Below are 14,881 nucleotides of genomic sequence, written 5' to 3'. Positions count from 1 at the left end.
GAGTGCTAGCTGAAATGCAAAGCAGCAAGTAAGCGAGATGGAAAGGAGCCCTTCTCAGCAGTGTGTGCCAAGCTCGGCTGGAAAAATGATTATACACCAAGACTGGCAAAGAAGATATTCATATTCATGTTCGACAGGATTAAAATAAAGTTTGAAAAAATTCAAACCTGCTTTCTACTGGGCATAAACCAACCTTCAGGAATAAACTTTTTCGGTGGGTACTTTGGTCCGTATTGGCTTCTTCAAGAATTTTCCTGCGGTCAAGCAACTTGCAGTGGCTGCTCAGGGGGACACTGATTGAGGAGGCTCAAGTCCCACGCACTGCCATGGCAGCCCCGCCAGGTGGGGTGAGCCCTGAGCTTCATGAGCTTCAGCAGCGTTATGGGCACTGAGGGACGGCTCATGCCACAGCTGAAATGTGTGGCGCTATGGCACTCCAGTGCCATGCATTTTTCCAAGGAGAGACTGGCCCTTTCAGGCTGACTACAATCTGCCTGGAGGTTTGAAACGTACTGTTTTCCCAGTAAGAAACCAAAATACTTGAGCATCTGCATCAGCCGCAGTAGTGCTTAGCTGCTCTTATTTCAACCAGTTACTTAGTTCAGACAGATCCCACCGACATACCAGATCTGCTCTTCTTGTCTACTAATGGTAGCTGTCTCCTCTGGCATGGCCCTGACCTCTGCTTAGCTGGTGAGGAGTGGATAGGCTTATTCCCCACGGAGAAAGAGCCGTTGTAGAAATCTGAGACTTATTACATTCTGTTTATCCCTTTCCCCAAGCTGAGGCAGCAATAACGATCGATTCTTTGCCTTTAGCACCTCTCTGGGATTGTTTTTGCTATTTGTGCCTTTGCCAAAAAGCAGCAGCTGCTGTAGGCACGGCGGGGATGTGGCTTTCTCCTGGGGAGCCAGTAACTAGCTTTGGGCTCCCATTGATAATGACTGCTGCTACCTTGTGTGCTTATGTGCACGCAGCGCTGCAGAAAATTAACCTGCGCGTTCCCAAAGTCACAGCAAAGTCAACGATGTGCTCTGCCTTCACCAGCCTAAGCAGTGGCATTTTACGGGGGAAATCAGCCTGTCCTTGAAAAGAGGGTCCAAATAAGCCCCACCACCTCTCCCTCCGCTGTGGAATCTAACCTTAGTTCAAAAGGATGCTGCGATAGTTACCACATTGCACGCACTCAGTAGTTTTCAGTGTCTGCTCCAGCCACCCTGGGCTGGTGATTTGGAACAGATGGGAAAAGAGCTGGTGCTCTCCGGGTCAGATGTGCGCAAGAGATGAGGTTAAGGGCTCAGCATGAGTCTCTCTGCTAGATTCAACAACTGCGGGATTTGTTCATGCAGCAGCTGCAGGTAATAACTCACCTTGACTGATCTGCAGTGCATTGTATGTTAACAGCAGATAAGAAAAATTCTAAAGTTGAATGGTCTTTTATTATCATACAATCTGGAGAAAAGAACACCCACTGCAAATGCAGAAGAAAATATTTCATTGAATCAGAATGCTTAACTGTTTCATTAAGTATCACAGAACTTGATGCCCTGCCCTTCCTTGCCCAAGTAGGAAGAGCAGAGGATTCAGGTATACAAACAAGCCCTTGACTGGGATGGTGACATTTTACTCTAAACAAAGTTACTGGGGCTGTAAAGGCAGAAAACAGAATAATAATGGAAGATTTCATCTGCTCCCATTAAGGCTGAATAAATTGCATAATGGAGCACAGTGCTGGGATTAAATTTTAGATACCATAGGTGATGGTTTCTTTTAGCGCTTTGCCTGATACTTAATGAGAGAAAAGAAGCAAATCTTGCTTCAGTGCTGAGCAGGGGTAGTTCGAGATGTAACTCTCACAAAGAGGCTCTGTTATATTAGTTATAACATTCCAAATTCAATATTGCTGTAGAAATGGAAGAACTAAAAGCCTCCCACATTTTGTTTCAAAAGGAGAACAATATTAGAAGCAGCCTGATTTCTATAAAGAAATTAAAAGGACAACCAGGGTAAATGCTTCAGCGGTGTTATGGAGAATGTTTAAATTACCTGATTAGAGGCTTAAAATACTCCCACAACCAAATAAAACAAAAAGAAATAGCTCAGCACAGATAAACAACTGAACAAAGAAAGTTGTTAGAAATAGAAATATGCCTTCCATAAGAGTGTATGCTGTGTCCAAACAAAGAAAACACAGCATAACTGCTGAAAAGTTACTTGCCATATCAGGCGGTTACTTGCCATCATCAGGCAGCCAAGTATTTTGAGAGTCTGCTGGCTGAGAGAGGAGAGGCCAGGGATGGAGGAGGCGACACATGCCAGCACTGAAGAAAATGTTCCATAGGGGTGCAGGAAGGGGTCACCCTGATAGACTTCTGTACGGATCCGCTGGCTGGAGCTAGGATAAAGCTAGAGTGATATCAGCTGTAAGAAGGAAAAGAGGATACCTACAGTATCTTGAGGAAGAGTTGTCCAGTTTTTGCTGAGGAAAGCCATGTCTCTCTGAAAGAGCTAAGGAACGTGGGGATCAAAACGAATGAGCCACCGCGCTTTTCAGTTTCGAAGAGCTTTGATGAAGTGTCATGGGATAGAAGAGAAGGTATTCCTATAGATAAATAACTGTTTGTAATAGGAAATAAAGGACAGGCCAGTTTTCACAATGGAAGGTGATTACTAGATCTGCTCAGGGTATTTCCAGGTCTCTCAGGAAAGGCAGGTGAATGCATGTGCAAAACTTACTGATGGTACAAAATTATTCAGGGTAATAAAAATGAAGAAGGATCATAAAGAATTGCAAAAGGATCTCAAATACTTTGATAAAGGATACTTTGAAAAAATGACCCATAAAATTCCTTACCAACACATGCAAAATAACATGCAGGGAGAAAACCAGCCACCAGTACCCACAGGAGCATGCCACCACTTCTCAGGGCAGAAGTGCTGGAGCCTCTGTGGGCAGTTCAGGGACAGCATCAGCTCCCCCAGGGCACAGGTTGTGGATACAAAGAGAGGTTTGGCAAATATCAGGAAGGGTACACTGAATGTGTCACTGAGCGTGCCTGTTGTCCCTCTGTATTTGTCATGTTGCGCACAGATTTGGTCAACTCAGAACTAGATGAGCCATGGAGAAAGGTGTGGAATGGGCAAAGAGCAATTAAACAGACGAGGGCTCTTCAGCTTAGATGACATACAGCAGAGGGAAACAGAGTTGAAGTGGAGGCGAACAGAGGAGAAGTTTTCATTATATTTTTAAAGACACAAGCCGAAAGAATCCAAGTGACATTATCAGGGACAGCAGTTAGATGAGGTGGGAGGAGGTGCTTTTTCAGACACTGGGTAGTTCAACTATGGAACTCACTTTCACAAGATACTTCAGATCTAAAAAATATTAGTGGGTTAAAAGGATTAAATGCTGAGTGTTAAAACAATTTTTCTCTGTATGTGTGGAAAAAGATCCATCAAAAACTATTGTTCACAACAGCAAAAATAAATCGCTGACATTTTTCTTGAAGTTCCCTAAACTACAGGTAGGCAGAAGGTCACACTGCGCATGCTGCATGGGCTTTTCCTTATGTATTTTCTCTCAGCATCTGCTGCTGGCTATTGTTGGAAGCAGGGTAACAGATTGATCAAGTGGCCCTTTTGTTTGAGCCAACATGGCCATCTCAATGAGCTTTATATTTCATCCACAAGAAAGAGATGTCTCAAGCCCTCATGTGATTTCTTCCTTACTTTACAGCTATGCAGTAAATAAAAATTAATTTAAAAAAGATAACAGACGTACATCAGAGAAGCAGAAACATCTAAGAACATCTGAGAAATACTGTGAGCTTGAGGGTACTCAACATTTAAGTGAGGTACATGAATGAAAAATGTCCTTGTTTTGACCTTATTCCTGCCAGGAGGCAGAAGCAAATTGGAAGCTGCTCAGCAGCTCTCATTAATGAAATACTAGATTCCCTTGGTATTCATTTGCTACTTAGCATTTATTCCTTTCCTATACCTGTATTGTGTAAGATCAGGTTCTTTATGGTGAGATTTAGAAAGTGGCCATTGCAATACTTGAAGGAATTCAAGTTTCTGGGATATAAAATCTGGAAACAGATTAAGTGGACTTACAGCTTAGAAGGGAAGTAGGCAGAAGTATGTAAGACTTTGAAAGGGAGGACTGGGTTGTTAGCAACACGAGATCCAAGGGAAGATAAGGAAGGGATTATCCCACCAGTAATGCAGGCAGACCATCAAAGAACGTATAATAAGTGATCAATGTTGGGGAAGGATGCAAGCAAGCAACTGCAAAGCTGCCATGAGAGGAAGGAAGTCAAAGGACATGGCTCATGACTGGCTTTGCCAAGACCAGATTTTTTTTCCAGGCTTATTAAACACCACAGGCTTTTCATTTACCTATTTTTTGGCTCTGCTGGGTATTAACACAAATAGCCAGATGGCCAACTGCTTCTCACAGAAGGCCAGCTTCAGCGCTGCTTTGCCTTGATTTCAAAGGGCCTGTTGCAGGGGATGGCATAAGCCTTCGCGGTGTGGATGGTGATGAGGTGCGTACCCATGAGGGTGAGTGGCACTGGGGCAGAGCTGGGACATGGGGACAGTGGGACCTGCTACTGTAACGCACCAGCACAACCCACGCAATGCAACCCCTGCAAAGGCTTTCGCAGCAGCTCCCGTGAAGGAGATTTGTGGGGCTGGCAAAAGTGAGGGATGCTTTGACTGGGAAAAAGAGAGGGTGAGAGACAGCTTGTCTTTTTCCATAGCAGGTAAAAGAGATAGGACGCAAGAGAAATGGATTGAAACTCTGCACGGGGTTTTGTGTAAGAGGCCAAAGCAGACGATCGTGACTGGCGTTAAAAATCAATGACTCTGCTTAATGAGGGCCATTTGTCTCTCTGGCCCTGCCCCGTAATATGAGACTGAATTGGCTGCTCAAAATTAATAACTGGCAGCTCTGGAGCAAATGAGCGGCTGTATTGCTTTGGAGAGCATGTGAGCTGCCAGCAGAATGCCAGCCTGCCAAGGGTCAAGTCAAACCCTGTGTGCGCACATGAAAAGGAGTGGAATTGCTCTGTTGCTGGGAGATAGGGGAGTCAGAGAAGCCTCAGCTAATCTCACGCCCCCGGCTGCATCCTGATGTCTGCGGGCAAAGGCATTATGTACCTCATTCTATGGCTTCTGAGGAGCTCTCCGAGCAGCTTTGTGACTACTGGTTGCAAGATACCTGATACCACTGGTGATCTGAAAGGAGCTGATGTGGTGTGGCAAAACTTAAATTCTTCTTCTTTTCTTCTGGTACGCTACGTTTCTGTTTCTAATGGTTAATCCTTTAGGCTGACTCCTTAAAGTAACATATGTTACGACAAGTGAGATTTAGTACATAAAAGTTGTTGTCCGGTGTTTGTACTATTTGCATCGCTAGCACATCACTAGACAGGCTGAACACTCGCACCTGCTTTTTCAAGGAACCTTGCAGGGGACCACGGAAATCACCCTTCACTCGCGCCTCCTCCAGTTTACGTTAGAGCAGCAGGAGGGTTGTGGGGGAAGAATCTGTGAGACCAACACATTACCTCCTTCCCCAGTTTTCTGGGCCACTTGAGGAGGGCACTGAGACGTGCTTCACCTCTGATTTCCCCGAGCCATTCTTCCTCCCCTAACCTTCTCACCAGTGTGACCCTGCATTTTAACACTTCTTTTTTTTTTACTATTGGAATTTTCATCTTCATGAACTTGAAAAAATGTGATGCCTGGTATGAGTTTTCCTGTTTCATGCAAGCTGTTCAATGTATTCTTAAATATATTTTCAGTGATTTTCAATTACCGTCCATTTTCAGCTTGAAATAATAGTCACAAACAAGAAGAACTTTGTTATAGACAGCAATTTCTGTCTAAAGGATTTCTGGGCGAGAAGTGATGGATATACAAGGATTTAGGAATGGTAGAATTGTCTTAGTTAATGTGATTTGTGGCCCATCTTGCCCAATAACGGTACTCAGCAGCAAATATATCAGTAGGATGCATTATAGCTTTACTGTAGGCAGGTATGTAATAGTCTGTACCTCTTTTCAGGTCCCCTAATAGAAGTTGATTTGAACTGACGTATGAGGTGATAATTTTGTTTGCAACTGGATTTCACAACCACTGTCTCACTCTCTCATCTTTTATTATATAGACCCTTATACTGTCGCATCAAGACAGAACAATTTGCTGGGCAACAAGAAAGAAAAAGAGAGAGAAAAAGTAAAAATGAAAACAAGCCTTCAAGAGAGAATGTGCTTATTATAATAAATCACATACTGTCATTAAAAAAAAAAAAAAGGCCTTTTAATTAAATCCTGAAATGTGTATTTCTGTTTGTAGGTGTTTATTTGTTCGGAATATTGAATCCAGGATAATCCTCTGAGGCATTTGCAGAGGAATGACTGCAGAAGCCAGAGGTTTTAATTCACAAGGAAGTTGTGCATGAATTAGTTCAGATTATCACATATTTCACTTCCAAGAAATATGGAGAGGAGAAATTACCCAGCTGGGTGTGGTAAATGAACCTGTTTTTCCAGTATCCAAGGGCTACTGTTGGTCCTTAAGAGGGTGCACAACAGAAAAGAGCTGTTAGGACAAAGCAGTTGGGGGCAATTTAAGCCCTTGCTCTTGCAAAACAGAGATTTGTGTGTATACTTCAGAAAACTCCCAGTGGAGAGGATAAGCAACCTTTTACAATAGTGACTTATTTGGTGAAAGGCCCGCAATGATCCATTTTTTTAAGTCCCTCACTGGTCGCTGCTGCTCATGCTTTGGTGGGGGAAGCAGCAAGGAGGAAGGCGTGAAGGCTCTGGGTCCATCCACCACAAAGTGTCTTTTAGTTCTCCTTCATTCATAACAGTTTTGTGACATAGGGCTGATTTTCAAAGGCCCTCCCGTGTCCCCTTTCCCTGGCTTTCCTCCCAGAGCTCAATATGACTCAGGAACTCAGATGCCACTGGGGAGAAACGCTCTCCTGACTTCATGCGTGCACTGGCTTACCATCAGGCCATCCTCCCTGCATTTTGGCTGCCAGTCTACCCCTTCCTCAGCAGTGCCAGGAAATTATGGGATTGCACATTTTTACCTTTCTGGCATAATTATTTTCTCATATTTTATAATACATGGTTTAGTTTGGTGATCTTTACGAGTTAAACAAAACACTCACTGTCTTTGCACTTGAAGTCCTACTGACAATTCTAGTTTTTGCACAAAGCTGGCCCAAGATCAGCTTGCCTCTGGAAAATTCCTCCCAGCCCTCTCTCCCAAAGGAAACTGGATTTTATGAAGCTTGACATATGCCCTATAAACTTTTTCACAGATTTCAGTGTCACAATGATTTTCTTTCCCAGAACATGGTCAAGGAAACGAATGTAAAATCTTTCATTGTCTTTGATATGTTTATCAAAGCCCACTAATATTTACTGAATGCTTAAATGCAACGCTTGATCTACAAAGAATGGCAAATTTGGATAACCACAGGCAGCCTATCGTGAAAGCTTGCACAAGATGTTATGCTAGACCCACTTGACAGTGCACCACTTTACAGAAGATAATGTCCCTGTGGAACAAAAGAGGATTGTTAGGCCCAATTATTAGTTAGAATCACAGCAATATTAATTCTCTAGATTTTTTTATAAAGTGGGTCTGGAAGTGAAATGCTTCATTTTAGCCAGTGGCTACTAACTAACCTGAGTCCAACTTTAAAACTATGCCTAATTTTATGCACAGGAGCCATTCCTCTGAAGCAGTGCCTTTGTGTCAATAGGTTTATTAACATACAACTATTAGTAGAGAGACATTTATATAAGCCAGAGAACCAAGATCAGAATATTGACTGAAATCGCTGTTTAAGTGAAGCATAGTGCACCAAACCACAGGTAGTCCCCTACCTTTTCTTGGAGGGTCAAATTTTGTGCTCAGCAACAGCAGATTTAACCACCGCCGTTGCAGAGACACAGGAATATTGGCTGGGCCATGGTGTTCTCAATCCTTCTTTTCACAGAATCAAGGGCTCTGTCTTTCAGGAGAGAAAGCCGCTGGCCTGCTCTGCCCAGACTTTCCCTCATTCACATACTTAAAAGTAAAGTTATGTACAGAAACACAGATGTCAGTGAAAAGGACGTCCCAGATTTCAGATGTGGACCTTGGTATATAGTTTAAGTTCACTCTTGGAGTTGGACAAGGCTATTCTGCTCTTTGCAATATGGAGTTCTAAAATAATTAAGGAGCTCCCACTGACATTGCCATATCTCATTACTGCAAAAGCATTTTTTTCCCTTATTGCGACCTTTTTCACACTTAAAAAAGCCTCTCAAAATTGTAGTTTCTATCAAGTTAAACAAGATTAACCTGCTTGGCTGGTATTTTAGAGAACACCTCCTGCAATTTGAAATCCTGTAATTCAGCATCCAACTATCCAAAAATATCTTAAATTTGTTGGCACTTCACCACTACCAATCAGCCTGTGCAAAGGCAAACCTGTTCCTGGGTTAGCTGGTGGGTTAACAAGGGGCTTCAGATAAACCTTGTCTGAAGCAAGGAAATAGAGAGAAGCGGGCAATTCACAATCCTTGCTTTATTTTTCATTTTGGCATGCCTTGCCATTCTGCTGCAGCTTGGTAGTACAGACACAGTGTGAAATAAAGGCCACATGAGGCACTATTTGAAAAGCATAGGAATAATGAACTAGATAAATACTAGGAGTGTCATATTCAAGCCACATGGATGCATGCGTTAAAAGCTGATTCAGTACAAACGAACAGTGCTAGGAATCTTGTCTTAAAAAAGAATCCAAGATAATTTTTTAATTAACTAAAATAAAATAAGACTTTCTATACTGATCCTCAGTGAAACATGCACATTTCCAAGGTTTATTATCCTGGTTCAGATCCAGCAAAGCATTTAAGCACTTGCTTATTTTTGATCACTTGATTTAATCCCCACCACTGTCTCCTTTTCCAGAGTAAACCACAAAACAACATAACATCGATGCTGCTCATTTCTGTGAAATTTAAGGCCAGGCCACAGCTGCTCTGCAAAATGTGGAAGTTCAAAAATAAAACATTGCAAACAAATGCCATGCAAGGCAATGCTGAGCATGAATGCCTGTTAACATCAAATTCATGTGCTCTATAAATTAATACGATAACCACATGTTTTGTAAAAGCCTGAAATATTACTCTAATGTCAAAGACATTGATGTGAATTCTAGACACCCCTATATTTTACCAGTGTTTTCCAAGCTAGTGCAAGGCCATAAAGCTTACAATATTTCAAAACGCAGGAACAAGCAACTAAATCCATGGAGGGTCAGAATTTCCACACTGACAGTTCTCTTTCCCACAAGATTTTCCAGTTTCTAGTAGAGCATTTGTTGGCCAAGATTAAGTCCAAGAGCACTTTGGGGAAGAGAAAAAGCAGTCCTATGCAATCTGGTTCGTAAGTGTGGCAAGGGAGACGACCTCTGTGATCGAGTCTCTGGGCCGTTCAGTGTCATATGTGAAACCAGCTGTTCTGGGTTTTGTTACAGATGCATTTAGTGACTGAGGTGAAAGGCACAGAAAAGGTTCTGCATTTAACCATGCTAATGCATCACACTTTAACTCAGGTAGCCGGTTAATCTAAGAATCACAGGAACAAAGTCAAGGGAACTGAATTTGTCTCCAGTGTAATTCTCTGGACTTTAGGGGAATGTTCCAGCTCTGGGTTTTGGCTTGCTTAATCCAATAAAATACATAAAGAAAGACTGCCACAGACCACATAAGATTGCATAAGAGGGACAGTGATGGATTGAAAGAGAGACTTAGTTCCTTCCTCATGTCCATGGATTTCCCTTTTCTTGTGAACCCTTGAGCTTTCTTCCATCCTCCTTGATCCTTCTCACCTGATCCTTCTTCCATCTCCTCCACTGTCCCCAACGTGGGTTTAAAACTGCATTTAAATGACTTCAACAACTCACAGTAAGATGTAGACAAAACAAGTGGGGTTTTACATTTACAAATGGAATGGAATGGGATGGGGTGGGATGGGGTGGGATGGGATGGGATAGGATAGGATAGGATAGGATAGGATAGGATAGTTCAGTTGGAAGGGACCTACAACCATCATCTAGTCCAACTGCCAGTTTTCCAATCAGAAATATTCACCCAATGCCTGAGGCTAGCAGATGGCAACAGGGGCATAATATCCCAGTCTGAGAAGGCTTACCATGGGTATTTAATTCCTCTGTTTCACAGGTTTTAATCAATACCAAGGTACTGCCAGCCCTACTCACTCACGGGAGCTGTGCTTCGATGGGACTGTAACAGCTATGTGGAAAAGCAGGTTTTGCAGTAAGTTCTAAATCCCTCCTCTAAGACCCTGTTAGGCACTTATCTGTTGACCACAAATATGTTAACAATACTTTTTTATATCTACGTCAATGGGTATATGTGGTATTTTTTTGTGCCAAGCCCTGAAACCCAGAAGACATTTCTCCAGCTGCAGACACTGATCTGCCTCGGGTGTGTTGTGGCCACAGCTGTGCGTGTGCCAAGTGGGCTCTGAGCGCTTGGGGACAGGGCATCCCTGCATCTCTGAGAAGTCCGTTGGAAGCGGAGCCGGTGATGGCCTTCAAGAGAAGAGCTCTGAGAGTTTGGCCCTTGGCTTTGGAGAGCTGCAGAAAGCTGGTGGCTGCTCCGGGACATAAAGTAATAGAACATCTTCAGTCCTAGGTTGGCAGAGACAAAAATACCTTCAGACTTTATGCATCTAAATGGTTTTGAGGATGATTCACATCATGAAACTTCCCCTCAGTCCCACTGGTAGGTGCTTTTGTTGATTTGCATCCACACGCTCAGCATGAACTTCCATGACGTCAGCGGAGCTGATGTGATTTGCACCAGCAGATTATCCCAAAGTTCATTGGCCAACTGCCTAAACGCCTTTGCAGTTATACAGAAACATGTTTAAAGGACTAACAGAGGAGGAAGAGCTCTTTTGTGCAAGGCACCAATGCCATACACGCAGTCCAAATGCACTCATTCGACATCCCCCTCTCAATAAAAGTGTTCCCCACTGCACGGCAAAAAATCCCTGTGATGTGCATGGATCCCCTTGAACTGCACTCCCACAATACGTGTAACGAGGTACTGCCCAAGTCTTGTTTTGCTCACTTGATTTTTATTTGCTAGAACAAATTCAGACTGGGAAAACAGATGTGCTGTTGGGTCCAGACTGAGTTTTCACTACTTGCTTCTCAGCCTAGGACTTGCTGGAGCCCCTCTGATTTTTGTTTGATAAAGAGAATTGCCTCCAGGCCACACTGCATCCCCGTATCAATGTGTATGGTCTCTCTGCTGTCTCTCATCTACTTACTGGTGAGATCACCCAGTGAGACCTCCTCACTCAGGAGATATATAGAAAAATATGGAGGGAAGTTATTCCTATTTAGTCTTTGATCCTAAATGGTGCAAAAGAAGATGATCAGGGCGGAGAAGCAGATCTTTACAGTCTTATTTTGGAAAATAAGTTTGATATTCCAGGACTTTGTTTTTCCTGGTTCCTGCATCTCAACATGTTGTACCACACAACAGTGATGAGTGAAGGAGGTGACAGCTCTTTATAAGAAAAGACCACTGTTTTTTGCCCCTCAAGGGATTTGAGCAAATGGCATCATTTGAGCATCTGGCAAATGAGGTGCTTTGCAACTATTTCAGTTAAATCTGTGTCATTTAGTAAATGGTCATGCGTGGTTGTGGCCCCTGACTAGAATTTCTCTTTGTGTTCTTTGTATTAAATTAATTTCCAGGGTCACGTTGAGCTTTTAGTGATCTGCCTCCCCACTGCACTCATTAGCCTGCAACTCACTGTGCAAGGCATAGCAGCATTTCTGCGAGGCTCAGATTTCTCCTGTTTCCCCCTCCACATTCAGCAGGTTCAAATGCCTCCCCATGCAAACGTGCGCAGAAAACAGGGAAGAGGCCCTCTCGCACTCTTTACCCTTCACGTGGCAGCCAGAGAGAGGTTTCTCTTGGGCTCTGCAGCCATCTTTTCCTGCTGAGAATGGTTGATCCTCGTTTGACCTTTCTGATATACAGACAGAGGTAACTCAAGACAAAGATGGGCGTCAAGTAAGTCCCCTTAGCTAATAACCACCTTGAAACACCTCTGCAAACACCCGTGGAGAGACGGCATGTGCTGTTCTGCGACGTGATGTAACACTGATTTGTTGCCCCTACAAAACGTCCTCATAATTGTGTGAAATTGAGTGTGAACAAGCAGTTGAATCGCAATTCATCAAACGTAATTAATCCGAAACAGAGCAGCAGAAATACTCCTTTTATCTTGCCTAAGATAAATGATATAAATACAGAGCACCCCAGAATCAAAAAAGTGAGTAAGCAGATGCTTGCTAGTCTGTGAATTCTTTTATAATGCAAAAATGGCTTTTATCTCTCACTGTCTATTTTTGAGTGCTCATCGCTGCGCTGCCTGGCTGCTTTGATAAATGGCGATAAATATATTTAGCATATGTTTAGTTCATTAAAAAATCCATATACTTCATGTAATTTGGACACAAAAGAGAAATCATGGAAAAATACAACATTTATAAATGTCTGCTATGCAAATCTGGGCTATAACTAGCTCTTTGACCAAAATCCCAAAAAAGGAAGGGGAAAAAAAAAGGACAAAGTAGTTTAAAAAAAGACAACAGAGCTCGGGTTACGTGATCTGCCCTATGAAGCGTGTGCCATTTTCCTAATGGTGCTACATAGACTCTCTTTTATCCCCACAGAACATCAGGAGCATGGACTGAAAATAAAGTGGGTGAATTTGTTCCAGAAATGGCCTTGTGGGGTGGAGGGAAAAGAGGAAGACCCTCTCTGCTCTTTGTCCAGAAGAGGCTGATTTGATCTGTAGGTTACAAACAGACACATCCCCAGCACTACCTTCACCTTAGCCAGCAGGACGGGCAGATATTGGGTGGAGTATGAGATGTAACTGAGGTTACAGTGATTCTGTCCCCAGGCACCCGGGCATCGCCTGGCCACAGCAGCCGGCGAACGCAGCCTCGATGCCTCCCTCCCGCTGCAGAGCAGACAACGGCTAATGCTCTGGTCCAGATCACAGACCAGATTTAGAGATGAATAACATAAACATGTTAAAACTGTTCACTTTATATAAGCAGAAGGGCTCGTTGTTTTTTTTCTTTACACTAAGAAAGGCACACTTTCTTAGTGTAAGGATAAGAAAGCTAGCCTTTTGAAATACAGCAAAGGATTTGTACTCCAAGCAGCAGATGTTGAAGGCTGCGCATGAAACACAAATCATAACCTCACGTCCCAAGCCAGACTATTTAACCACAATAGATCCTTTGCAGATTCCAACAGCCTCTTGATTCTCTGACTCTTGCATTTTCTATACATTGTCAATTTTAACTGAACATTTTATTATTTTTAAAGGTATGGAAGTGCCTTGAAAGTACTTCTCTGCATTTTGAAATACCTGTATCTCTCCCGGACTTGGCCTTCACTTGCTATGCAAACACATCTGTCAGTTTAAATTGCCTCACTGCGACTTTTTATCATACACGATTTCAACATGCTGGAGCTGAGACAGTGCCTGTTCTTTCCCATTTGCTGTTTGAGAGCATTTGTGCTCTTAGTCAAGAAAGAGGTCAGAAAACAAGCGCGGGCCTCAAAGACTTCTCAGATTAGCCTGGCAAACACACCTCAGTTTCTATAGCCCTCAAGGAAGTAGACGTTGTTATCATTAATGTCACATTGGGCCAATTCATGGAACTAAGAACGCATTTACAACCAGGTCAACAGGAAAGCAGCTTCCAACAGGCAGACGAGCCTGAACACATGCCCCTGCCTTTGAAAGACCCAAGTAAAAGCTCAAGTAACATTTTGTTTTCAGGGTTGCACTCCTGGTTTTGAACCTATGTCATTAAAAGCAGGATCCAGCCCCAAGGTGGTCTGCAAGGGAAAGAATAATGCTGCAATAACACAGTCAAGCTCGCTGCCCTGGCAATGAGTGCTTATCTCACGCTGCTCTCCCAGTGAGTAATGTTTAAAATAAATAAATACTGCTGGGGAGTTGCTGTTAGTGCAATTGTTGAGTTGTATTCTTGTGGCAAGCTTTTTATAATAATAGTTCAGCAGGAGTACAGAGTGTTTGCAAGGCAAGTTTGAGCCAGGGCACAAAAGCACATAAAGTCTGTTAATAAATAATGGACTCCGTGCGTACGGTTTTTGCAGCGTGGCTTAAAAAATCAACCCCTTCAAAGTACAATAATACGCCAGTACTATTAAAACAAAACAAAACAAAATGGAGATATTTCATCGCTAATCTCTGGGAATGGCAGACTTTCTCCTCTGGAGAGAGTGGGAACTGTGCAAGTGTGGTGGCGGCTGCAGCGGTACCTCGGTTGTACAGCGATGCACCTTTGTGTTCTTCCAGTTGTGCTGTTCAGCACAGGTAGTGGCGATGATACCACAGTTTGCTCATGAACTATGATACCTTGAATGTCTTTCCTATATCTGAAGACTATCATATAGTCAGGGGGCCAGATCCTCAGTGGGACTCAGGCATGTTGGCATTTCATGGATTTGATGGTGTCATACCATACAGCAGTCTAGAGCTTATCATTATCTTGGGTTTATGAGTTAGCAGCAGCAAATGCCTACATCTTAATTTTTCCAATGTAAGGGCATAATAGCCTAGGAAAAGGAAAGATAGCCAGGGCCCCCATAATTTTGCCGTACAATGCTCACAGCAGTTCTTAACTTCACTGAAGAGGAGCTGTTAATATCACTGAACTGAAGGGAGATTAGGCCTTTGACCTAAATGGGCAGGACCTCTTTCTAAA

The 14,881-nt window shown here is 43.0% G+C and overlaps 1 protein-coding gene across 1 annotated transcript in view; it reads right to left on the bottom strand.

The window, feature by feature from the left end:
* The window catches only part of SLC2A12 (solute carrier family 2 member 12), a 59,788-nt gene that overhangs the window by 6,083 nt on the left and 38,824 nt on the right, over nucleotides 1-14,881 (bottom strand). The gene's annotated exons all lie outside the window — the stretch shown is intronic.

This window comes from Rissa tridactyla, chromosome 3 (assembly GCF_028500815.1).
Source record: "Rissa tridactyla isolate bRisTri1 chromosome 3, bRisTri1.patW.cur.20221130, whole genome shotgun sequence".
NCBI lineage: Eukaryota > Metazoa > Chordata > Aves > Charadriiformes > Laridae > Rissa > Rissa tridactyla.
This window is presented reverse-complemented; position numbering and strand designations above follow the sequence as displayed.